The 26,550-nt window shown below is 42.5% G+C and overlaps 1 long non-coding RNA gene and 1 pseudogene across 1 annotated transcript; both read right to left on the bottom strand.

Annotated features, from left to right (window-relative positions):
- Window positions 1-478: 478 nt before the first annotated feature.
- Window positions 479-3,530, bottom strand: LOC135569096 (NLR family CARD domain-containing protein 3-like; annotated as a pseudogene).
- Window positions 3,531-3,622: 92 nt separating this feature from the next.
- On the bottom strand, window positions 3,623-8,175 carry LOC135569095 (uncharacterized). The gene is made up of 3 exons (XR_010462825.1): window positions 7,035-8,175; window positions 5,180-5,278; window positions 3,623-3,970 (listed from the first exon to the last, which is right to left on the bottom strand). It is a non-coding gene; the product is annotated as an uncharacterized LOC135569095 (long non-coding RNA).
- Window positions 8,176-26,550: the final 18,375 nt, after the last annotated feature.

The following is a 26,550-nucleotide window of genomic DNA, read 5'->3' as shown; positions in this document are numbered from 1 at the left end:
CAAGAGGTTTATCTAGTGGAGGGTGAAGGGTGTGTTTTCATAGTTTTACAGCCCATGTCTCTTCACAGAGCCCTAACCTTATGAAAACCCAAATCTCTCATTTGGAAGCTAAAATTACATTTAATCTTTTCACCAATAATTTTATGTTCAAACATTTAAATTGAACAACAATTCCATGTGAATCCGATAACTACAATGCTCAGACTAGAGTTTATGTCATCCTATCATTGATGAGAATGTCTCAGATGACAACCGAACTGACATCATATTCATTAAGTACCACTGCATATGTTCCATTGGTCAGATTACCAGAATATGATTCATTTCCCCACCTTCTGATGTTCCCAGAAACTCTATGTTAACCAAGGGGATTTAAATGTCACATCAGTAGGGTAGAGGGAGGAAAAGGGGGGAAGAGGTATTTATGACTGTCATAAACCTACCCCCAGCCCAACGTCATGACAACAGGAATACTGACCTCAGAGTCTCCAGTTTACAGTGGGGATTCCCAGTCCGTCAGAGAGCAGCTTCACTCCTGAATCCTTCAGGTCATTGTTACTCAGATCCAGCTCTTTCAGGTGTGAGGGGTTTGACCTCAGAGCAGAGGCCAGAGAAGCACAGCCTTCCTCAGTGACCCCACAGCCTGTCAGCCTGACAGAGAGATAATCATGATTTCACAAACACACTGTTCATTTAACACCAGGATTGTAGAAGGACAATTGCAGATGCATTTGGTTCATTCTCTCAAACAACATATACAGTAGATTCATCTTCCGTCTCCTAGAATGTTATGGTTATTTTATTATACTAATGTGAACAGCAATGTACTGATTCAATATGTTATTCAATAATACATATTTTCTCTAAACTGAATATTTCATCCTGCTGATTAGTTCTTAAATATCATTGTATTTACTCACAGAGCAGCTCTGGAGACTTTGACCACTGGCAGCAGCCTCAGAAGACCTTCCTCTGATCTGGAGTATTTCTTCAGGTCAAACACATCCAGCTCCTTTTCTGAAGTCAGCAACACAAAGACCAGAGCTGACCACTGTGCAGGTAAGAGTTCATCACTGGAGACACTTCCTGATCTCAGGTAGCTTTGGATCTCCTCCACTAGAGAATGGTCATTCAGTTCATTCAGACAGTGGAACAGATTGATGCACCTCTCTGGAGAGGGATTCTCCCTGATCTTCTCCTTGATGTACTTGACTGTTTTTTCATGGCTCTGTGAGCTGCTTCTTGTCTTTGTCAGTAGACCTCGTAAGTGCTTCTGATTGGACTCCAGTGAGAGGCCCAGAAGGAAGCGGAGGAAAAGGTCCAGGTTTCCCGTCTCACTTTGTAAGGCTTCATCCACAGCACTCTTGTAGACGGTGACTTTAATTTTCTGTCTGATCCTCACATAAACGTTCCTGGATGTTGATTGAGGTTCAGCCATTAGATTTTCATTGTTGTTGCTGAATGAGAGGAACACATATACAGCAGCCAGAAACTCCTGAATGCTCAGATGCACAAAGCAGTACACCTTGTCCTGGTACAGCCCACATTCCTCTTTAAAGAGCTGTGTGCACAATCCTGAGTACACTGAGGCTTCATTGACATCAATGCCAGCCTCTTTCAGGTCTTCTTCATAGAAAATCAGATTGCCATTCACAAGCTGTTGAAAAGCCAGTTTTCCCAGTGACAGAATGCTCTCTTTATTCCAGTGTGGACCTGTCTCTTCTTTCCCAAGATACTTTTCATTCTTCTTCATGGTATGAAACACCACAAGGTGTGTGTACATCTCAGTCAGAGTATTGGGCATCTCTTCTCTCTTATGTTTCAGCATGTGTTCAAGGACTGTTGCAGAAATCCAACAGAAGACTGGAATGTGGCACATGATGTGGAGGCTCCTTGATGTCTTTATGTGTGAGATGATTCTGCTGGCCAGGTCCTCATCACTGAATCTCTTCCTGAAGTACTCCTCCTTCTGTGGGTCATTGAACCCTTGTACCTCTGTCACCTGGTCAACACACCCCGAAGGGATCTGATTGGCTGCTGCAGGTCGGGTAGTTATCCAGAGGAGAGCAGAGGGAAGCAGGTTTCCCTTGATGAGATTTGTCAGCAGAACATCCACTGAGGTTGACTCTGTGACGTCACAACACATCTTGTTGTTCTGGAAGTCTAGGGGGAGTCGGCACTCATCCAGACCATCAAAGATGAACAGAATTTTGTACTTGTCGTATTTGGAGATCCTTGATTCTTTGGTTTCCATTGAGAAGTGGTTGAGAAGTTCAATCAAAGTGTGTTTTTTCTCTTTCATCAAATTCAGCTCCCGAAAAGGGAATGAAAATACAAATTGAACATCCTGATTTGCTTTTCCTTCAGCCCAGTCCAGAATGAACTTCTGTACAGAGACTGTTTTTCCAATGCCAGCGACTCCCTTTGTCAGCACAGTTCTGATAGGTTTGTCTTGTCCAGTTAAGGGTTTGAAGATGTCATTACATTTGATTGCAGTCTCTGGTCTTGCTTGTGTCCTGGTTGTTGTCTCAATCTGTCTCAGCTCATGTTCATTATTGACCTCTCCTGTTCCACCCTCTGTGATGTAGAGCTCTGTGTAGATCTTATTGAGAAGTGTTGGGTTTCCTTGTTTAGCGATCCCCTCAAATACACATTGAAACTTCTTCTTTAGATTAGATTTGAGTTCACGTTGGCAAATCACAGCAAGCTCATCTGAATGAAGAAATAACACAAAGGATATTAATATTACATCTGATTTAATGCCTACAGTATTGTTAGACTGTGCTATAATGTTTAAATGGTAATAATGTATTATCTTACTGTAACTGTCTGTATAAATGTGTAAATGTTTTCATTATACATTACACACCGGTGTGACTGATTATATCATTATTGGTATTATTGATGGTATTATTAATTCTCTCTTGTCTAAATGAATCACCACAACACATCCCTGCTGCTACTGTACTTGATGAGGTCACTAGGTGTTGTGTTAAGTCTGGTACAATGTCTTTGAGTTACACGGCTACTTTAGCTGTACTTTAGTTTCAGCTTTTAAATGTTTGTTATAAAACAGCATTCAACATGAGGTAGACAGCTCTTACTTTTCTCCAGTGTGTCAGCAAGCTCCTTCTGGTTCATTTTCCTCAGGACGTGCAGTGTGATCTTCAGAGCCCCCTCTCTGGCACTGCTCTCCTGCTTCTCATCTTCAGCATCCACTTCCTTATCCTGCTTCTGACTCTCAAAGCCTTCTGGGAGTTCTGGACTAAGAATCCTCTTGAACATCTTCAGCTCGTTCTTTACAAATGTGATAATATTCTCTTCAAGCAACTGAAATAAATTAAGTAAATAATTTAAGCAAGAGAAGAAATACTTTCTCATGAACACATTAATGAATGATTGACATATCAACTTTACTTGAGGTAAACAAAAACAAATGTACATAACAGGACCACATACACTGAATATAGAGGCCAGGTCTGTTTGCTGACTCTGGGAAGACTGACCACTGAGAATCTCTGACTCTGATGTCTCCTCCTGTTGAGATTACATTTCCTCAACCAGGGAGGGCACACACACACACACACACACACACACACACACACACACACACACACACACACACACACATCTCTCCTGTTGGTTTCTGTGGACAAAACATCCAAGGAGTGCACACACACACAGGGAGGGAATTCTGTGTTTGTTTAATATTGTTTCATGACTTTGAAAATGGTAAAAAGGATTAGCCTATTGATTATTAAAACAACAAAAATAAATTGAAAAATGGGAGAGGAGAAATAACTAGAGACAGTGTTGTTTAACTCACAGACCATGACCCATGAGTACCTCTTACCTTTGTCCAGTAGAAACGTCTCCCTCTCTGAACAATATAGGTATACCCATAGACCAGTCACTCTTCATGGACACACCGCTGGGCCCAGGGGAGGCTGGTCTCTCCTGCTTGATTGGACTTCAACACAACAGAGACAAACATTCTGTCTCTCATCTACTCTGAGCTCAGATGGAGAAACATACTGTAAGAAGAGTTTAATTCCAAAACGCTATATATCCGTTTTCAGAAATGTTGGAACATTGGCTTTGATTGTTTAAAGGACTCTGAACAACCGTGTCCTGACGAGAGAGCACATGTTCTACTCCAGGTGAAATTGTGCTCATTGTCATGGATTTATCCAAATAAATGTCACTAGAAAACAGCTAAAACAAATGGAACTGCAGCTACTTTGCTGTTATTCTGGCTGCACTCTTTGACGTGACTGTAAGATATCTGTAGTTGTCTAGCTAGAAAGGGATAAGAACGTTACCACCCAGTTTGGCAATGGATCATTTAGAACGAATGACTGGGTCTCATCCATAGATACAGAACAAAAAGACTTAACTACTGGGTCTCATCCATAGATACAGAACAAAAATACTTAACGACTGGGTCTCATCCATAGATACAGAACAAAAAGACTTAACGACTGGGTCTCATCCATAGATACAGAACAAAAAGACTTAACGACTGGGTCTCATCCATAGATACAGAACAAAAAGACTTAACTACTGGGTCTCATCCATAGATACAGAACAAAAAGACTTAACTACCGGGTCTCATCCATAGATACAGAACAAAAAGACTTAACGACTGGGTCTCATCCATAGATACAGAACAAAAATACTTAACGACTGGGTCTCATCCATAGATACAGAACAAAAGACTTAATGACTGGGTCTCATCCATCAGAACAAAAATACTTAACGACTGGGTCTCATCCATAGATACAGAACAAAAAGACTTAACTACTGGGTCTCATCCATAGATACAGAACAAAAAGACTTAACTACTGGCTCTCATCCATAGATACAGAACAAAAAGACTTAACGACTGGGTCTCATCCATAGATACAGAACAAAAAGACTTAACGACTGGGTCTCATCCATAGATACAGAACAAAAAGACTTAACTACTGGGTCTCATCCATAGATACAGAACAAAAAGACTTAACGACTGGGTCTCATCCATAGATACATAACAAAAATACTTAACTACTGGGTCGCGTCTCTGGCAACCGAACCAATAGAAAGTAACCATGAGCAATCATTTCTGATGAAAACAAATGTGATTGGGATACAGCATTTTGGAAATAAACTCTTCACATGAACAAACTTGTCATCTCACCTTTTAGCTGTGGTGTCATGTTCCCCAGAGAGTCTCATTTTGGAGGCAGGGCCCCCCTCCTCTCTCTCCCCAGAGAGACTCATTTTAGACCTCTGACAACTAAACAGAGATCCAGCATGTTGGTTGTGATTAACATAGTGACAACTAATTCTTGAATGACAATTGTTCATAATAATTCATTATTTCTCAGAAATAAAAACATTTACTAACAGACACATCGAAACAGTCAGATGATTTAATGAATTCACATGATTATGTAGTTGTGACATCTCTTCTCCATGGTTACTGTCAATAATAATAATAAGTCACTGTTTGTTAAGGTAGTTCTAGACAGTGTAGCAACACAAGGTCATGTCTCACACTTATTTGTATTCACTAAAAGTAGGCTATTATCTATCTGTTATTTTCTAAACTAATCTGAAAATGTAGACTGAAGGGCTAAAATGGGAATGATTGATCTGAGGGGGAATCATTCATACATTCAGAAAGCAACAAGTAAGATAATTTATGTTATGTAATGTAGGCAAGGTTAAAATGTACAGTTACATACACCTTAGCCAAATACATTTAAACTCCATTTTCACAATTGCTGACATTTAATCCTAGAAAAAAATCTTAGGTCAGTTAGGATCACCACTTTATTTTAAGAATGTGAAATGTCAGAATAATAGTATAGGGAATTATTTACTTCAGCTTTTATTTCTTTCATCACATTCCCAGTTGGTCATAAGTTTACATACACTCAATTAGTATTCAGAGCTGACAGAGCTGGTGTAACTGAGTCAGGTTTGTAGGCCTCCTTGCTCGCACACACTTTTTCAGTTCTGCCCACACATTTTCTATAGGATTGAGGTCAGGGCTTTGTGATGGCCACTCCAATATCTTGACTTTGTTGTCCTTAAGCTATTTTGCTCCAACTTTGGAAGTATGCTTGGGGTCATTGTCCATTTGGAAGACCCATTTGCGACCAAGCTTTAACTTCCTGACTGATGTCTTGAGATGTTGCTTCAATATATCCACATATTTTTCCATCCTCATGATGCCATCTATTTTGTGAAGTGCACCAGCCCCTCCTGCAGCAAAGCACCCCCACAACATGATGCTGCCACCCCAGTGCTTCATGGTTGGGATGGTGTTCTTTGGCTTGCAAGCCTCCCCCTTTTTCCTCCAAACATAATGATGGTCATTATGGCCAAACAGTTCTATTTTTGTTTCATCAGACCAGAGGACATTTCTCCAAAAAGTACAGTTTTGGCTCTATGTGCAGTTGCAAACCGTAGTCTGGCATTTTTATGGCGGTTTTACTTCCACAGGTACACCTCCAATTGACTCAAATAATGTCAATTAGCCTATCAGAAGCTTCTAAAGTCATGACATAATTTCTGGAATGTTTTAAGCTGTTTAAAGGTACAGTCAACTTAGTGTATGTTTCCCCACTGGAATTGTGACAGAGTGAATTATGCTGAAATATATGTCTGTAAATAATTGTTTGAAAAATGACTTGTGTCATGAACAAAGTAGATGTCCTAACCGACTTGCCAAAACTATAGTTTGTTAACAAGACATTTGTGGAGTGGTTGAAAATCGAGTTTTAATGACTCCGACCTAAGTGTATGTAAACTTCTGACTTCAACTGTATAATAGTGGTTTGTTAGTGATAGTTCGTATGACAATATAGGCCTGCCAGTGTCAGGACAGAGCAGGTAGACTAGACCTGATATTTTTCACATTTCAAACGAGACCATCAGGTTGTCAGCATGATAAGAGATCATATATCAAACCTACTCTGACTATTGAAAGTCTGTCAACGACCTAACTTTATAATATAATATAGTTCTATATAGCCTAGACTTACCAGTCTGCTCGTCTTTCCTTCAAATCAACACATTTATCCGACTTCTTGCAGAGAAATGTGTCCCACAGTTTCAACAGCCATTTTGTAAGTGTGTTAGGTCACAAACATACTTTTAATTTAATGTGAGGAAACTGGTGCAGCCGCCTGTTTTCTTGCAGATGAAGTAGACTCTCATAGGGAACTCATTCAACCAGCCTAAACAACAGTAAAAAAAAACATGTCAAATGGTCCAAAGAGAATCCTGTCGTCCTAATAAAGCCATGTGCATTAAAGAGATATACTGCTACACATGTAGGATCTTCATTTCAGTCAGTTTGCTGCAGCAGGAAAATAATCCTGAAGCAAAGGGACATTTGAATTATTATGTGGATTATAATTAATGGACATTTTTCAAAAGTGGAAATTACAAACTTCGGAAGCCTTTTTAACCTTAAAATATCAAATGAAATCAAATTATATTTGTCACATGCTGAATACAACAGAAGTAGTAGACCTTACGGTGAAATGCTGAATACAACAGGTGTAGGTAGACCTTACAGTGAAATGCTGAATACAACAGGTGTAGGTAGACCTTACAGTGAAATGCTGAATACAACAGGTGTAGGTAGACCTTACAGTGAAATGCTGAATACAACAGGTGTAGTAGACCTTACAGTGAAATGCTGAATACAACAGGTGTAGTAGATCTTACAGTGAAATGCTGAATACAACAGGTGTAGTAGACCTTACAGTGAAATGCTGAATACAACAGGTGTAGTAGAGCTTACAGTGAAATGCTGAATACAACAGGTGTAGGTAGACCTTACAGTGAAATGCTGAATACAACAGGTGTAGTAGACCTTACAGTGAAATGCTGAATACAACAGGTGTAGTAGACCTTACAGTGAAATGCTGAATACAACAGGTGTAGGTAGACATTACAGTGAAATGCTGAATACAACAGGTGTAGGTAGACCTTACAGTGAAATACTGAATACAACAGGTGTAGTAGACCTTACAGTGAAATGCTGAATACAACAGGTGTAGGTAGACCTTACAGTGAAATGCTGAATACAACAGGTGTAGTAGACCTTACCGTGAAATGCTGAATACAACAGGTGTAGGTAGACCTTACAGTGAAATGCTGAATACAACAGGTGTAGTAAACCTTACAGTGAAATGTTGAATACAACAGGTGTAGTAGACCTTACAGTGAAATGCTGAATACAACAGGTGTAGGTAGACCTTACAGTGAAATGCTGAATAAAACAGGTGTAGACCTTACAGTGAAATGCTGAATACAACAGGTGTAGGTAGACCTTACAGTGAAATGCTGAATACAACAGGTGTAGGTAGACCTTACAGTGAAATGCTGAATAAAACAGGTGTAGACCTTACAGTGAAATGCTGAATACAACAGGTGTAGGTAGACCTTACAGTAAAATGCTGAATACAACAGGTGTAGTAGACCTTACAGTGAAATGCTGAATACAACAGGTGTAGGTAGACCTTACAGTGAAATGCTGAATACAACAGGTGTAGGTAGACCTTACAGTGAAATGCTGAATACAACAGGTGTAGGTAGACCTTACAGTGAAATGCTGAATACAACAGGTGTAGGTAGACCTTACAGTGAAATGCTGAATACAACAGGTGTAGGTAGACCTTACAGTGAAATGCTGAATAAAACAGGTGTAGACCTTACAGTGCAATGCTTACTTTCAAGCCCCTAACCAACAATGCAGTTTTAAGAAAATTTAAAAAAGTAAGAGTTAAGAAAAACAAATTATTAAAGAGCAGCAGTAAATAACAATAGCGGGGCTATATACAGGGGGTTACGGTACAGAGTCAATGTGGAGGCTATATACAGGGGGTTACGGTACAGAGTCAATGTGGAGGCTATATACAGGGGGTTACGGTACAGAGTCAATGTGGAGGCTATATACAGGGGGTACCGGTTCAGAGTCAATGTGGAGGCTATATACAGGGGGTACCGGTTCAGAGTCAATGTGGAGGCTATATACAGGGGGTACCGGTTCAGAGTCAATGTGGAGGCTATATACAGGGGTAGACCTTCAGAGTCAATGTGGAGGCTATATACAGGGGGTAGACCGGTTCAGAGTCAATGTGGAGGCTATATACAGGGGGTACCAGTTCAGAGTCAATGTGGAGGCTATATACAGGGGGTACTGGTTCAGAGTCAATGTGCGGTGGCATCGGTGTCTAGGTAATTATGTACATGCAGGTAGGGTTATTAAAGTGGCTATGCATAGATTTTAACAGGGAGTTGTAGCAGCGTATGGGGGGCGGGGGGGGGTGAAAATAGTCTGGGTAGCCATTTGATTAGCTGTTCAGGAGTCTTATGGCTTGGGGGTAGAAGCTGTTTAGAAGCCTCTTGGACCTAGACTTGGCGCTCCGGTACTTCTTGCCGTGCGGAAGCAGAGAGAACAGTCTATGACTAGGGTGGCTGGAGTCTTTGACCATTTTTAGGGCCTCCTTCTGACACTGCATGGTATAGAGGTCCTGATGTAAAACCTTTTGAGGATCTGAGGACCCATGCCAAATCTTTTCAGTGTCCTGAGGGGGAATAGGTTTTTAGCCTAGACTTGGCTAAAAACGACTGTCTTGGTGTTCTTGGACCATGTAAGTTTGTTGGTGATGTGGACGCCAAGGAACTTGAAGCTCTCAACCTGCTCCACTACAGCCCTGTCGATGAGAATGGGGGCGTGTTCTCGGTCAATGTTCCTGTAGTCCACAATCATCTCCTTTGTCTTGATCACGTTGAGGGAGAGGTTGTTGTCCTGGCACCACACGGCCAGGTCTCTGACCTCCTCCCTATAGGCTGTCTCATCATTGAGGGAGAGGTTGTTGTCCTGGCACCACACGGCCAGGTCTCTGACCTCCTCCCTATAGGCTGTCTCATCAATGAGGGAGAGGTTGTTGTCCTGGCACCACACGGCCAGGTCTCTGACCTCCTCCCTATAGTCTCATCATTGTCGGTGATCAGGTCTACTACTGTTGTGTCATCAGTTGTGTTATTTGCCTCGAAGCATAGAAGTTATCTGGTAGGCTCATGTCACGGGGTTACAGTTCAGAAGTTATCTGGTTGGCTCATGTCACGAAGCGAGCATAGAAGTTATCTGGTTGGCTCATGTCACGGCGAGCATAGAAGTTATCTGGTTGGCTCATGTCACGAAGCGAGCATAGAAGTTATCTGGTTGGCTCATGTCACGAAAAGCGAGCATAGAAGTTATCTGGTAGGCTCATGTCACGAAGCGAGCATAGAAGTTATCTGGTAGGCTCATGTCTCGAGCGAGCATAGAAGTTATCTGGTAGGCTCATGTCTCGGCGAGCATAGAAGTTATCTGGTAGGCTCATGTCTCGAAGCGAGCATAGAAGTTATCTGGTAGGCTCATGTCTCGGGCGAGCATAGAAGTTATCTGCTAGGCTCATGTCTCGAAGCGAGCATAGAAGTTATCTGGTAGGCTCATGTCACGAGCTTAGCATAGAAGTTATCTGGTAGGCTCATGTCTCAATGCGAGCATATACAAGTTATCTGGTAGGCTCATGTCTCGAAGCGAGCATAGAAGTTATCTGCTAGGCTCATGTCTCGAAGCGAGCATAGAAGTTATCTGGTAGGCTCATGTCCTCGGTTCAGCATAGAAGTTATCTGGTAGGCTCATGTCACGAAGCGAGCATAGAAGTTATCTGGTAGGCTCATGTCACGAAGCGAGCATAGAAGTTATCTGGTAGGCTCATGTCACGAAGCGAGCATAGAAGTTATCTGGTAGGCTCATGTCTCGAAGCGAGCATAGAAGTTATCTGGTAGGCTCATGTCACGAAATGCGGCATAGAAGTTATCTGGTAGGCTCATGTCACGAAGCGAGCATAGAAGTTATCTGGTAGGCTCATGTCACTGGGCAGCTCTCGGCTGTGCTTCCCTTTGTAGTCTGTAATAGTTTGCAAGCCCTGCCACATCCGATGAGCAGGGCGATTTGATCTCAGTCCTGTATTGACGCTTTTCCTGTTTGATTGTTCGTCGGATATCCCTCATAACGGGATTTCTTATAAGTCTCCGGGTTACAGTACCGCTCCTTGAAAGTGGCAGCTCGACCCTTTAGCCCAACAATGTTTAGTTATCCTGCAACAGTTAGATTAATTTAAGATCATATATCTGTACAGAGCTTGTCATTATCTAAACCAGGGCAATTGGAGTTTTTGGCAGTGACTTTGCATCTGTCAGCTGCTGTATACCTATGTGATTGGATGTTATAGACCCCCAATATAAACAGTTACTTTCCCTGTGCTGTGGCCCTCTCCAACCAGCCATCTGGCTCATAGACACTAAAGGACTGTGCTGTGGCCCTCTCCAACCAGCCATCTGGCCCATAGAGACTAAAGGACTGTGCTGTGGCCCTCTCCAACCAGCCATCTGGCTCATAGACACTAAAGGACTGTGCTGTGGCCCTCTCCAACCAGCCATCTGGCTCATAGAGACTAAAGGACTGTACTGTGGCCCTCTCCAACCAGCCATCTGGCTCATAGAGACTAAAGGACTGTGCTGTGGCCCTCTCCAACCAGCCATCTGGCCCATAGAGACTAAAGGACTGTGCTGTGGCCCTCTCCAACCAGCCATCTGGCCCATAGAGACTAAAGGACTGTACTGTGGCCCTCTCCACCCAGCCATCTGGCTCATAGAGACTAAAGGACTGTACTGTGGCCCTCTCCAACCAGCCATCTGGCTCATAGAGACTAAAGGACTGTGCTGTGGCCCTCTCCAACCAGCCATCTGGCCCATAGAGACTAAAGGACTGTGCTGTGGCCCTCTCCAACCAGCCATCTGGCTCATAGAGACTAAAGGACTGTGCTGCGGCCCTCTCCAACCAGCCATCTGGCTCATAGAGACTAAAGGACTGTGCTGTGGCCATCACCAACCAGCCATCTGGCCCATAGAGACTAAAGGACTGTGCTGTGGCCCTCTCCAACCAGCCATCTGGCTCATAGAGACTAAAGGACTGTACTGTGGCCCTCTCCAACCAGCCATCTGGCTCATAGAGACTAAAGGACTGTGCTGTGGCCCTCTCCAACCAGCCACCTGGCCCATAGAGACTAAAGGACTGTGCTGTGGCCCTCTCCAACCAGCCATCTGGCCCATAGAGACTAAAGGACTGTGCTGTGGCCCTCTCCACCCAGCCATCTGGCTCATAGAGAACCCGGGTCGATGGTGGGAAAGGCATCGCACCAATAGGGTTAACCCACATGGTGGGAAAGGCATCACACCAATAGGGTTAACCCACATGGTGGGAAAGGCATCGCACCAATAGGGTTAACCCACATGGTGGGAAAGGCATCGCACCAATAGGGTTACATTGTTTTTGATGGTAGGCCACTCTGGTAGGCCCACGTTGTGATCAAATAGCCTTCTTAGTCTCTGTTAAAACTGTAACTGAGGCGGGCACAGCCGCAGTGTTCACAGTAAACACACGTTGGAAGTTGTATAGATCACTACACTGCAGTAGAACTATGATACAATTACATTTATCATACATTTATCAAATGTAGAATTATGATGAATGAATATTGGATATATTGAATTCACCGGAGGTTGGTGGACATTAATTGTGGAGGACGGGCTGGTGGTAATGGCTGGAGTTGAATAGGTGGAAAGTCCTCCCCCTCAGCAGCCTCCACTGATTGAATTTGACATGCTCACGTCCAGTTAGCGCCATTTTGTATGATTAAACTGTCAAGTCATTATATATTTTCCCTTCTGCTGAGAGCACCTTCCTGATGACTAGCGCTCTGTACATTCCTATGGATGAGGGTTTGAGCTGGAATGTGAAGCTAAATGAAGCTAGCTAACTTTAGAAAACCAGTATATCTAGCTTGCATCCTAGTACACCTCTCAGGTTACGTTCAGGTTTCAGCATCAACGACCGAGTCATAGGCCACTACCTGGTTCGTATTCAGTAGTTTACACGGCAGCCACAAGTTTTGTAACAAAGCAGAAACGATTTGCTCCAAACGCCGTACAAGGTGACCTAAACGGTTTAAGTTGCCAAACGTTTTGCTACAGTGAGCTCCAATGAATACACACAACCGGTTTTGAGGAAGTGTAAGTTGCTGTTAGTCATTCCACAATATTTAATTGTCTCTCTTTCACACAAAATACCTTCCTGAGTGAAAAGAGTTAACAGTAGATTAGAAAGAGAAAATGATTGTTTGTTGTGTTTTAAGCCTGTTTTGAGAAGACAAGCCTGTAGGCCTTTGATACAGTAGAGATCACCCTGGAGAACACAGATGTTGAGAAGACAAGCCTGTAGGCCTATGATACAGTAGAGATCACCCTGGAGAACACAGATGTTGAGAAGACAAGCCTGTAGGCCTATGATACAGTAAGAGATCACCCTGGAGAACACAGATGTTGAGAAGACAAGCCTGTAGGCCTATGATACAGTAGAGATCACCCTGGAGAACACAGATGTTGAGAAGACAAGCCTGTAGGCCTATGATACAGTAAGAGATCACCCTGGAGAACACAGAATAGAAGTTATCTGGTTGGCTCATGTCACGAAGCGAGCATAGAAGTTATCTGGTTGGCTCATGTCACGAAGCGAGCATAGAAGTTATCTGGTTGGCTCATGTCACGAAGCGAGCATTGAAGTTATCTGGTTGGCTCATGTCACGAAGCGAGCATAGAAGTTATCTGGTAGGCTCATGTCACGAAGCGAGCATAGAAGTTATCTGGTAGGCTCATGTCTCGAAGCGAGCATAGAAGTTATCTGGTAGGCTCATGTCTCGAAGCGAGCATAGAAGTTATCTGGTAGGCTCATGTCTCGAAGCGAGCATAGAAGTTATCTGGTAGGCTCATGTCTCGAAGCGAGCATAGAAGTTATCTGCTAGGCTCATGTCTCGTATTGACGCGAGCATAGAAGTTATCTGGTAGGCTCATGTCACGAAGCGAGCATAGAAGTTATCTGGTAGGCTCATGTCTCGAAGCGAGCATAGAAGTTATCTGGTAGGCTCATGTCTCGCAACGAGCATAGAAGTTATCTGCTAGGCTCATGTCTCGAACCGAGCATAGAAGTTATCTGGTAGGCTCATGTCTCGAGCGAGCATAGAAGTTATCTGGTAGGCTCATGTCACGAAGCGAGCATAGAAGTTATCTGGTAGGCTCATGTCACGAGCCATCGAGCATAGAAGTTATCTGGTAGGCTCATGTCTCGGCTCAAGCGAGCATAGAAGTTATCTGGTAGGCTCATGTCACGAAGCGAGCATAGAAGTTATCTGGTAGGCTCATGTCACGAAGCAGCATAGAAGTTATCTGGTAGGCTCATGTCACTGGGCAGCTCTCGGCTGTGCTTCCCTTTGTAGTCTGTAATAGTTTGCAAGCCCTGCCACATCCGATGAGCAGGGCGATTTGATCTCAGTCCTGTATTGACGCTTTTTCCTGTTTGATTGTTCGTCGGATATCCCTCATAACGGGATTTCTTATAAGTCTCCGGGTTACAGTACCGCTCCTTGAAAGTGGCAGCTCGACCCTTTAGCCCAACAATGTTTAGTTATCCTGCAACAGTTAGATTAATTTAAGATCATATATCTGTACAGAGCTTGTCATTATCTAAACCAGGGCAATTGGAGTTTTTGGCAGTGACTTTGCATCTGTCAGCTGCTGTATACCTATGTGATTGGATGTTATAGACCCCCAATATAAACAGTTACTTTCCCTGTGCTGTGGCCCTCTCCAACCAGCCATCTGGCTCATAGACACTAAAGGACTGTGCTGTGGCCCTCTCCAACCAGCCATCTGGCCCATAGAGACTAAAGGACTGTGCTGTGGCCCTCTCCAACCAGCCATCTGGCTCATAGACACTAAAGGACTGTGCTGTGGCCCTCTCCAACCAGCCATCTGGCTCATAGAGACTAAAGGACTGTGCTGTGGCCCTCTCCAACCAGCCATCTGGCCCATAGAGACTAAAGGACTGTGCTGTGGCCCTCTCCAACCAGCCATCTGGCTCATAGAGACTAAAGGACTGTACTGTGGCCCTCTCCAACCAGCCATCTGGCTCATAGAGACTAAAGGACTGTGCTGTGGCCCTCTCCAACCAGCCATCTGGCCCATAGAGACTAAAGGACTGTGCTGTGGCCCTCTCCAACCAGCCATCTGGCCCATAGAGACTAAAGGACTGTGCTGTGGCCCTCTCCACCCAGCCATCTGGCTCATAGAGACTAAAGGACTGTACTGTGGCCCTCTCCAACCAGCCATCTGGCTCATAGAGACTAAAGGACTGTGCTGTGGCCCTCTCCAACCAGCCATCTGGCCCATAGAGACTAAAGGACTGTGCTGTGGCCCTCTCCAACCAGTCATCTGGCTCATAGAGACTAAAGGACTGTGCTGCGGCCCTCTCCAACCAGCCATCTGGCTCATAGAGACTAAAGGACTGTGCTGTGGCCATCACCAACCAGCCATCTGGCCCATAGAGACTAAAGGACTGTGCTGTGGCCCTCTCCAACCAGCCATCTGGCTCATAGAGACTAAAGGACTGTGCTGTGGCCCTCTCCAACCAGCCATCTGGCCCATAGAGACTAAAGGACTGTGCTGTGGCCCTCTCCAACCAGCCATCTGGCTCATAGAGACTAAAGGACTGTGCTGCGGCCCTCTCCAACCAGCCATCTGGCTCATAGAGACTAAAGGACTGTGCTGTGGCCATCACCAACCAGCCATCTGGCCCATAGAGACTAAATGACTGTGCTGTGGCCCTCTCCAACCAGCCATCTGGCTCATAGAGACTAAAGGACTGTACTGTGGCCCTCTCCAACCAGCCATCTGGCTCATAGAGACTAAAGGACTGTGCTGTGGCCCTCTCCAACCAGCCATCTGGCCCATAGAGACTAAAGGACTGTGCTGTGGCCCTCTCCAACCAGCCATCTGGCCCATAGAGACTAAAGGACTGTGCTGTGGCCCTCTCCACCCAGCCATCTGGCTCATAGAGACTAAAGGACTGTACTGTGGCCCTCTCCAACCAGCCATCTGGCTCATAGAGACTAAAGGACTGTGCTGTGGCCCTCTCCAACCAGCCATCTGGCCCATAGAGACTAAAGGACTGTGCTGTGGCCCTCTCCAACCAGCCATCTGGCTCATAGAGACTAAAGGACTGTGCTGCGGCCCTCTCCAACCAGCCATCTGGCTCATAGAGACTAAAGGACTGTGCTGTGGCCATCACCAACCAGCCATCTGGCCCATAGAGACTAAAGGACTGTGCTGTGGCCCTCTCCAACCAGCCATCTGGCTCATAGAGACTAAAGGACTGTACTGTGGCCCTCTCCAACCAGCCATCTGGCTCATAGAGACTAAAGGACTGTGCTGTGGCCCTCTCCAACCAGCCACCTGGCCCATATAGTCTAAAGGACTGTGCTGTGGCCCTCTCCAACCAGCCATCTGGCCCATAGAGACTAAAGGACTGTGCTGTGGCCCTCTCCACCCAGCCATCTGGCTCATAGAGACTAAAGGACTGTAATGTGGCCCTCTCCAACCAGCCATCTGGCTCATAGAGACTAAAGGACTGTGCTGTGGCCCTCTCCAACCAGCCATCTGGCCCATAGAGACTAAAGGACTGTGCTGTGGCCCTCTCCAACCAGCCATCTGGCTCATAGAGACTAAAGGACTGTGCTGCGGCCCTCTCCAACCAGCCATCTGGCTCATAGAGACTAAAGGACTGTGCTGTGGCCATCACCAACCAGCCATCTGGCCCATAGAGACTAAAGGACTGTGCTGTGGCCCTCTCCAACCAGCCATCTGGCCCATAGAGACTAAAGGACTGTGCTGTGGCCATCACCAACCAGCCATCTGGCCCATAGAGACTAAAGGACTGTGCTGTGGCCATCACCAACCAGCCATCTGGCCCATAGAGACTAAAGGACTGTGCTGTGGCCCTCTCCAACCAGCCATCTGGCTCATAGAGACTAAAGGACTGTGCTGTGGCCATCACCAACCAGCCATCTGGCCCATAGAGACTAAAGGACTGTGCTGTGGCCCTCTCCAACCAGCCATCTGGCCCATAGAGACTAAAGGACTGTGCTGTGGCCATCACCAACCAGCCATCTGGCCCATAGAGACTAAAGGACTGTGCTGTGGCCCTCTCCAACCAGCCATCTGGCCCATAGAGACTAAAGGACTGTGCTGTGGCCCTCTCCAACCAGCCATCTGGCTCATAGAGACTAAAGGACTGTACTGTGGCCCTCTCCAACCAGCCATCTGGCCCATAGAGACTAAAGGACTGTGCTGTGGCCATCACCAACCAGCCATCTGGCCCATAGAGACTAAAGGACTGTGCTGTGGCCCTCTCCAACCAGCCATCTGGCTCATAGAGACTAAAGGACTGTACTGTGGCCCTCTCCAACCAGCCATCTGGCCCATAGAGACTAAAGGACTGTGCTGTGGCCCTCTCCAACCAGCCATCTGGCCCATAGAGACTAAAGGACTGTGCTGTGGCCCTCTGTTGTCCGTAAACTGTTGTGTAAACTCCACTGTCTGTATTCTGTCTCTAAATGTTGTATATCACTAGCAGCACCATATCACCAAGTAAAATTCTGAGTACAGATCTAAGATCTTAATTTGATCACCCCCCACTACAGAATAACATTCATGCAATGTAGGACATTTATTTGAGGTTTAAAAAGGCTATATATCAATATATCAACTCACACAACAATGTACATGAATTATAATCCACATAATAATTCACATTTCCTGATGCTGCAGGAATATTTTCTCAAATTGATTTCCTACATATGTATGTTTAAATGTACCAGGTGAGTAAAGGTGATTGTGATTCTACAAAGGTTGTGTCTCTAGATCACCCTTGTTGCTCTGGGGAAATAATGACATGGTTGCCATGGTGATTTAAACTAGGAGTGATTCTCCCATCTCCCAACTCTGAGGACATGTCATTTGTTACATTTCACCCAATTGATGAAGGCAGCTAGAAGGCTGAACCCAGAAGACAACTCTAAATCAACACTTACTGATATTATCCTAAAATCCTTTACTCATATTCTAGTGTTGCTTTATTCAGCGGGTGTCAGGAAGCCTATGATATCAATAGAGTAGCAAACAGCAGGGCAGGGAACCCGGGTCGATGGTGGGAAAGGCATCGCACCAATAGGGTTAACCCACATGGTGGGAAAGGCATCACACCAATAGGGTTAACCCACATGGTGGGAAAGGCATCGCACCAATAGGGTTAACCCACATGGTGGGAAAGGCATCGCACCAATAGGGTTACATTGTTTTTGATGGTAGGCCACTCTGGTAGGCCCACGTTGTGATCAAATAGCCTTCTTAGTCTCTGTTAAAACTGTAACTGAGGCGGGCACAGCCGCAGTGTTCACAGTAAACGCACGTTGGAAGTTGTATAGATCACTACACTGCAGTAGAACTATGATACAATTACATTTATCATACATTTATCAAATGTAGAATTATGATGAATGAATATTGGATATATTGAATTCACCGGAGGTTGGTGGACATTAATTGGGGAGGACGGGCTGGTGGTAATGGCTGGAGTTGAATAGGTGGAAAGTCCTCCCCCTCAGCAGCCTCCACTGATTGAATTTGACATGCTCACGTCCAGTTAGCGCCATTTTGTATGATTAAACTGTCAAGTCATTATATATTTTCCCTTCTGCTGAGAGCACCTTCCTGATGACTAGCGCTCTGTACATTCCTATGGATGAGGGTTTGAGCTGGAATGTGAAGCTAAATGAAGCTAGCTAACTTTAGAAAACCAGTATATCTAGCTTGCATCCTAGTACACCTCTCAGGTTACGTTCAGGTTTCAGCATCAACCAGGCATCAACGACCGAGTCATAGGCCACTACCTGGTTCGTATTCAGTAGTTTACACGGCAGCCACAAGTTTTGCAACAAAGCAGAAACGATTTGCTCCAAACGCCGTACAAGGTGACCTAAACGGTTTAAGTTGCCAAACGTTTTGCTACAGTGAGCTCCAATGAATACACACAACCGGTTTTGAGGAAGTGTAAGTTGCTGTTAGTCATTCCACAATATTTAATTGTCTCTCTTTCACACAAAATACCTTCCTGAGTGAAAAGAGTTAACAGTAGATTAGAAAGAGAAAATGATTGTTTGTTGTGTTTTAAGCCTGTTTTGAGAAGACAAGCCTGTAGGCCTTTGATACAGTAGAGATCACCCTGGAGAACACAGATGTTGAGAAGACAAGCCTGTCCCTATGATCTAAGATCACCCTGGAGAACACAGATGTTGAGAAGACAAGCCTGTAGGCCTATGATACAGTAAGAGATCACCCTGGAGAACACAGATGTTGAGAAGACAAGCCTGTAGGCCTATGATACAGTAGAGATCACCCTGGAGAACACAGATGTTGAGAAGACAAGCCTGTAGGCCTATGATACAGTAAGAGATCACCCTGGAGAACACAGATGGGCAAGGAACCAATCCTTCCCCCCCCATTTAATTTACATAAAATACATTTTAATGAGAGTAGGACTATTATAACACTCTGTCTACCAAAAATATAAACTATATGAATATACATAACAATATCATCAACTATATGAACACACATAACAATATCATCAACTATATGAATACACACAACAATATCATCAACTATATGAATACACACAACAATATCATCAACTATATGAATACACATAACAATATCATCAACTATATGAATACACATAACAATATCATCAACTATATTAATACCCATAACAATTGTCTTACCTTTAATTTCTCTCTCAACAGAAGCAGTCTGGAATGATCACTCAGTCATCGAAAGATTATTTTGTTTTCTCATCTAATTTACATATCAGGTTCTGCCTGTTCTCTCTCTCTATTGCTCTCTCTCTATTGCTCTCTCTCTCTATTGCTCTCTCTCTCTCTCTCTCTCTCTCTCTCTCTCTCTCTCTATTGCTCTCTCTCTATTGCTCTCTCTCTATTGCTCTCTCTCTCTATTGCTCTCTCTCTCTATTGCTCTCTCTCATTGCTCTCTCTCTCTATGTGCTCAGCTCTCTCTCTCTCAGATCTATCTCTCTCTCTCTCTCTCTAAAGCTCAAGAACAGATCTCTCTCTATTGCTTGCTGTCATAAAGTCTCTCAGATCTATTGCTCTCTGCTCTCCAGCTATTGCTCTCTCTCTCTCTCTCTATTGCTTGCTGTCTAAAGTCTCTCTCTCTCTCTCTCAATGTATTGCTCTCTCTCTCTCTCTCTCTCTCTCAATCTCTCTCAGCTAAAGTCTCTCACACACACACAGATAATGCCATCCAATGGAACAAAAAGATAAGATAAAATGTCAATGTAGACCAGCATAAAGTACAACAACAGATCTATGTCAATGTAGACCAGCATAAAGTACAAGAACAGATCTATGTCAATGTAGACCAGCATAAAGTACAAGAACAGATCTATGTCAATGTAGACCAGCATAAAGTACAACAACAGATCTATGTCAATGTAGACCAGCATAAAGTACAACAACTGATCTATGTCAATGTGGACCAGCATAAAGTACAACAACAGATCTATGTCAATGTAGACCAGCATAAAGTACAACAAGAGATCTATGTCAATGTAGACCAGCATAAAGTACAACAACAGATCTATGTCAATGTAGACCAGCATAAAGTACAACAACAGATCGATTGCAGTGATGAGCGACATACCCCTCCCTACAGGTAACTGACAAAATAGAGTAAACACAGTGTCTTAACAGGGCGTTTTGCCACCATGAGCCGCCAGAACGATGCTCCTTGGTGTAGATACGCCTTGAAATACATTCTACAATGTCTGGAACTCTATTGGAGGGATGCGACATCGTTCCTCCACAAGAAACTCCGTCATTTGGTGTTTTGTTGATGATGGTGGAATATACTGTCTCAGGCGCCACTCCAGGATCTCCCATTAGTGTTCAATTGGGTTAAATTGGGTTAAAACATTCAAAACATGAAAACACAACTTCAAAACACCATTAAATACAGTTGAGGGTCACTACAATACAACATTCAAAACATGACAACACAACTACAAAACACCATTAAATACAGTTGAGGGTCACTACAATACAACATTCAAAACATGACAACACAACTACAAAACACCATTAATACAGTTGAGGGTCACTACAATACAACATTCAAAACATGAAAACACAACTAAAAAAACACCATTAATACAGTTGGAATGTAGTTAGAACTCAAACTGTTTCCATCAAACAGAAAAACAACCAAATGTTGGATCAACACATTTACATTTCTTTGATTTTGCATTACCCATATATCTGTTTAAATTCATACAAAGGCAGAGCGCAGTATCAGCATTTTAGGGGTCATAGGTCAGATCAGTGGTCATGGTTGACATATATAAAATAGTAAGATAATACATCAGTACATTATCACTCACAACATGTTTGGCTGGACAGCAGTACATTATCACTCACAACATGTTTGGCTGGACAGCAGTACATTATCACTCACAACATGTTTGGCTGGACAGCAGTGCATTATCACTCACAACATGTTTGGCTGGACAGCAGTACATTATCACTCACAACATGTTTGGCTGGACAGCAGTACATTATCACTTACAACATGTTTTGCTGGACAGCAGTGCATTATCACTCACAACATGTTTGGCTGGACAGCAGTACATTATCACTTACAACATGTTTGGCTGGACAGCAGTACATTATCACTTACAACATGTTTGGCTGGACAGCAGTACAACCTTAAAGCCATTTTTATCTTCAGTTTGACTGTTACTTGTTACTGCTCTTTGCCTTTGTATGACAGTATGCAAGCAGTCAACGCACAACAATTCTTCATGTAATCATGGGGGAAACCCTTTTGAAAGCAGTTTTTGGCCTTAGTTAAGAAAAATAGTGGGGATCGAGGCTTTCCATTGTGAACACGTTTATCTCGATAATCCTTCAATTGCCTTGTGGCATCGTTTTACAAATGCAGTTACAACCGAAGTTTCATGCGTGATTTAGGCAGATTTTCAAAAGAGCTCTTAAAGGGGCAATGGCATCTTAAAAGGGTGATTATATACTTTGTAAAAGAAACAAAAACAACAACAAAACGATACTGAATAATAATGACAATCAGGATGTTGTGTTCAATGGGGAAGATACAGATACAAACCCCATGCTTCAGCCTATGTATTTCTAGTCACTATGCTCCATCAGTTGGGCTACAGGTCATAATGCTTATTGCTAAGAGTACATCTGGTAATAGACCATCAATACAGGCTATATGCATGGTGCAAAATGTTCAAATCATTTAAACATCATTATTACCCTGATGTTATTGGGCTCATTTCTGGAGGAGGAACCTATGTTTTAGATGGCGTTTAGCATCCTTGTATCTTCATTCATTTTGCAGTAGAATGTCCTTTTTGAAAAGTCACCAGAACTGAGCTTTTCTGTCCTTCTACATGGTGGTGTAAAGTACTTAAGGATAAATACTTTAAAGTACTACTTAAGTCATTTTCTGGGGTATCTGTATTTCACTATTTACTGTATATTTTTGATTACTTTTACTTTTACTTCACGACATTCCTTAAGATAATAATGTACATTTTACTCCATAATGTTGTGCCGTCTGCTTTGCTTAATATAAGGAATTTGAAATTATTTCGATTTTAACTTTGATACTTAAGTATATTTGGCACTAAATACTTCTAGACTTTTACTAAAGTAGTATTTTACTGGCTGACTTTCAGTAAAGTAGTATTTTACTGGGTGACTTTTACTAAAGTAGTATTTTACTGGCTGACTTTCACTAAAGTAGTATTTTACTGGCTGACTTTCACTAAAGTAGTATTTTACTGGCTGACTTTCACTAAAGTAGTATTTTACTGGGTGACTTTTACTAAAGTAGTATTTTACTGGGTGACTTTCACTAAAGTAGTATTTTACTGGGTGACTTTCACTAAAGTAGTATTTTACTGGGTGACTTTTACTAAAGTAGTATTTTACTGGCTGACTTTCACTAAAGTAGTATTTTACTGGGTGACTTTTACTAAAGTAGTATTTTACTGGCTGACTTTCACTAAAGTAGTATTTTACTGGGTGACTTTCACTAAAGTAGTATTTTACTGGGTGACTTTCACTAAAGTAGTATTTTACTGGGTGACTTTCACTAAAGTAGTATTTTACTGGGTGACTTTCACTAAAGTAGTATTTTACTGGGTGACTTTCACTAAAGTAGTATTTTACTGGGTGACTTTTACTAAAGTAGTATTTTACTGGGTGACTTTCACTAAAGTAGTATTTTACTGGGTGACTTTCACTAAAGTAGTATTTTACTGGGTGACTTTTACTAAAGTAGTATTTTACTGGGTGACTTTCACTAAAGTAGTATTTTACTGGCTGACTTTCACTAAAGTAGTATTTTACTGGGTGACTTTCACTAAAGTAGTATTTTACTGGGTGACTTTTACTAAAGTAGTATTTTACTGGGTGACTTTCAGTAAAGTAGTATTTTACTGGCTGACTTTCACTAAAGTAGTATTTTACTGGGTGACTTTTACTAAAGTAGTATTTTACTGGGTGACTTTCACTAAAGTAGTATTTTACTGGCTGACTTTCACTAAAGTAGTATTTTACTGGGTGACTTTCAGTAAAGTAGTATTTTACTGGCTGACTTTCACTAAAGTAGTATTTTACTGGGTGACTTTCACTAAAGTAGTATTTTACTGGGTGACTTTCACTAAAGTAGTATTTTACTGGCTGACTTTCACTAAAGTAGTATTTTACTGGGTGACTTTCACTAAAGTAGTATTTTACTGGGTGACTTTTACTAAAGTAGTATTTTACTGGCTGACTTTCACTAAAGTAGTATTTTACTGGGTGACTTTTACTAAAGTAGTATTTTACTGGCTGACTTTCACTAAAGTAGTATTTTACTGGCTGACTTTCACTAAAGTAGTATTTTACTGGCTGACTTTCACTAAAGTAGTATTTTACTGGGTGAATTTCACTAAAGTAGTATTTTACCGGCTGACTTTTACTAAAGTAGTATTTTACTGGCTGACTTTCACTAAAGTAGTATTTTACTGGCTGACTTTCACTAAAGTAGTATTTTACTGGCTGACTTTCACTAAAGTAGTATTTTACTGGGTGACTTTCACTAAAGTAGTATTTTACTGGCTGACTTTTACTAAAGTAGTATTTTACTGGGTGACTTTTACTAAAGTAGTATTTTACTGGGTGACTTTCACTAAAGTAGTATTTTACTGGGTGACTTTCACTAAAGTAGTATTTTACTGGCTGACTTTCACTAAAGTAGTAGTTTTACTGGCTGACTTTCACTAAAGTAGTATTTTACTGGCTGACTTTTACTAAAGTAGTATTTTACTGGGTGACTTTCACTAAAGTAGTATTTTACTGGGTGACTTTCACTAAAGTAGTATTTTACTGGCTGACTTTCACTAAAGTAGTATTTTACTGGGTGACTTTCACTAAAGTAGTATTTTACTGGCTGACTTTTACTAAATTAGTATTTTACTGGGTGACTTTTACTAAAGTAGTATTTTACTGGGTGACTTTCACTAAAGTAGTATTTTACTGGGTGACTTTCACTAAAGTAGTATTTTACTGGCTGACTTTCACTGAAGTAGTATTTTACTGGCTGACTTTCACTTTTACTTGAGTCATTTTCTATTATTAAGGTATCTTTACTTTTACTCAATTACAGTTGAATAAATATTTAATAGCAGATTTCAAAGATGTAATACATTAATTAAACATAATCAGAAATTCAAAAACACAAAATAACTTCCACAGCCGAACGACAAATAAAATAATATTTGACAAGTTGTCCTTACTGATTTGTAATGACTAGCCCACTATATGGCATGATTACATAAGTCAACTCTATCATGGATTTGTTGTTGTACTCAAGGAAGGGATGCAAGGTCTTAGCGATAAAGTCATTGAGAATTTACTGAATTCGAGGGTGTCCATCTGTTCTGGCACTTTATGCTGGTCCACATTGCCATAGATCTGTTGTTGTACTTTATGCTGGTCTACATTGACATAGATCTGTTGTTGTACTTTATGCTGGTCTACATTGACATAGATTTCACACAATCATTTCTCTTGCGTACATTCTAATGCCTCAAATGAAAGTTCCATTGACATATCATGATGATGTCATTAGAATACAATATCAGTTGGCACTAAAATATAATATTTCTTGGAACTTTTGAGTCAAGGAGATGTTTCTGTTCAAAGTCTGTTTAATTTACTTAATGTTGTATTTTTTCCATTGGTTGGCTGTGTATGTATATGTGTGTGAGTGTGTGTGGTTGAGAGAGAGAGAGAGAGAGAGAGAGGTTGGGAGAGAGGTTGGGAGAGAGAGGTTGGGAGAGAGAGGGGTTGGGAGAGAGAGAGGGGTTGGGAGAGAGAGAGAGGTTGGGAGAGAGAGAGAGAGGTTGGGAGAGAGAGAGAGGTTGGGAGAGAGGTTGAGAGAGAGTTTGGGAGAGAGGTTGGGAGAGAGAGAGAGAGACAGAGAGGTTGGGAGAGAGAGAGAGAGAGAGAGAGAGGTTGGGAGAGAGAGAGAGAGAGAGGTTGGGAGAGAGAGAGAGAGAGAGAGAGAGAGAGAGAGAGAGAGGAACAGGGACAGAGAGAGGAGAACAGGCAGAACCTGGTATGTAAGTGGGTTGAGCAAACGAAAGTAATGATCATTTCAGACTCTGCTTCTGTTGAGACGGAGATAAAAGGTAAGACGATGATTGTAATGTGTATTCATAAAGGTGATGATATTGTTATGTGTATTCATATAGTTGATGATGTTATGTGTATTCATATAGTTGATGATATTATATTTTTGTTGGACAGTGTTATAATAGGCCTAATCTCATTAAAATGTATTTGATGTAAATTAGATGCAGAGGTTGAATTCGATATTGTTTCCCCAGGGTGATCTCCTACTGATCACCCTGGGGAACACAGGTGGCCTATAGGTTTGTCTTCTCAAAACAGGCTAAAAACACAACAAGCAACAAACAATCATGTTCTCTTTCTAATCTACTGTTAACTGTTTTCAGTCAGGAAGGTATTTTTTGTGAAAGAGAAACCATTAAATATTGTGGAATGACTAAAAGCAACTTACACTTCCTCAAAACAGGTTGTGTGTATTCATTAGTGTCCACCGTAGCAAAACGTTTGGCAACAGAAACCGTTTGTGTCACATTGTACAGAGTTTAGAGCAAACACTTGATACAACATTGCAAAACTATTGGCTGTGGAGTAAACTAGTGAATACAACCCAGGTAGTAGCCTATAACTCGGTTGTTGATGCCTGGTTGATGCTGAAACCTGAACATAGCTTGAGGGGTATACTATTATGCAAGCTAGTGTGTTTGCCTTTCACTCCACCAACCCGGGTTCACTTGCTACACAGGTGTCAGAAGTGGTATAGCGGCTGTGAGGCCATCAGAATGACTGGACATGTGAGGGGGCAGAGTAGTTGAAGCATGGGGATGTG

The sequence above is a fragment of the Oncorhynchus nerka genome, unplaced genomic scaffold (assembly GCF_034236695.1).
Source record: "Oncorhynchus nerka isolate Pitt River unplaced genomic scaffold, Oner_Uvic_2.0 unplaced_scaffold_1204, whole genome shotgun sequence".
In the NCBI taxonomy this organism is placed as follows: Eukaryota; Metazoa; Chordata; class Actinopteri; order Salmoniformes; family Salmonidae; genus Oncorhynchus; species Oncorhynchus nerka.
Note: the sequence above shows the minus strand (reverse complement) of the source record. Positions and strands in the feature narration are given on the sequence as shown.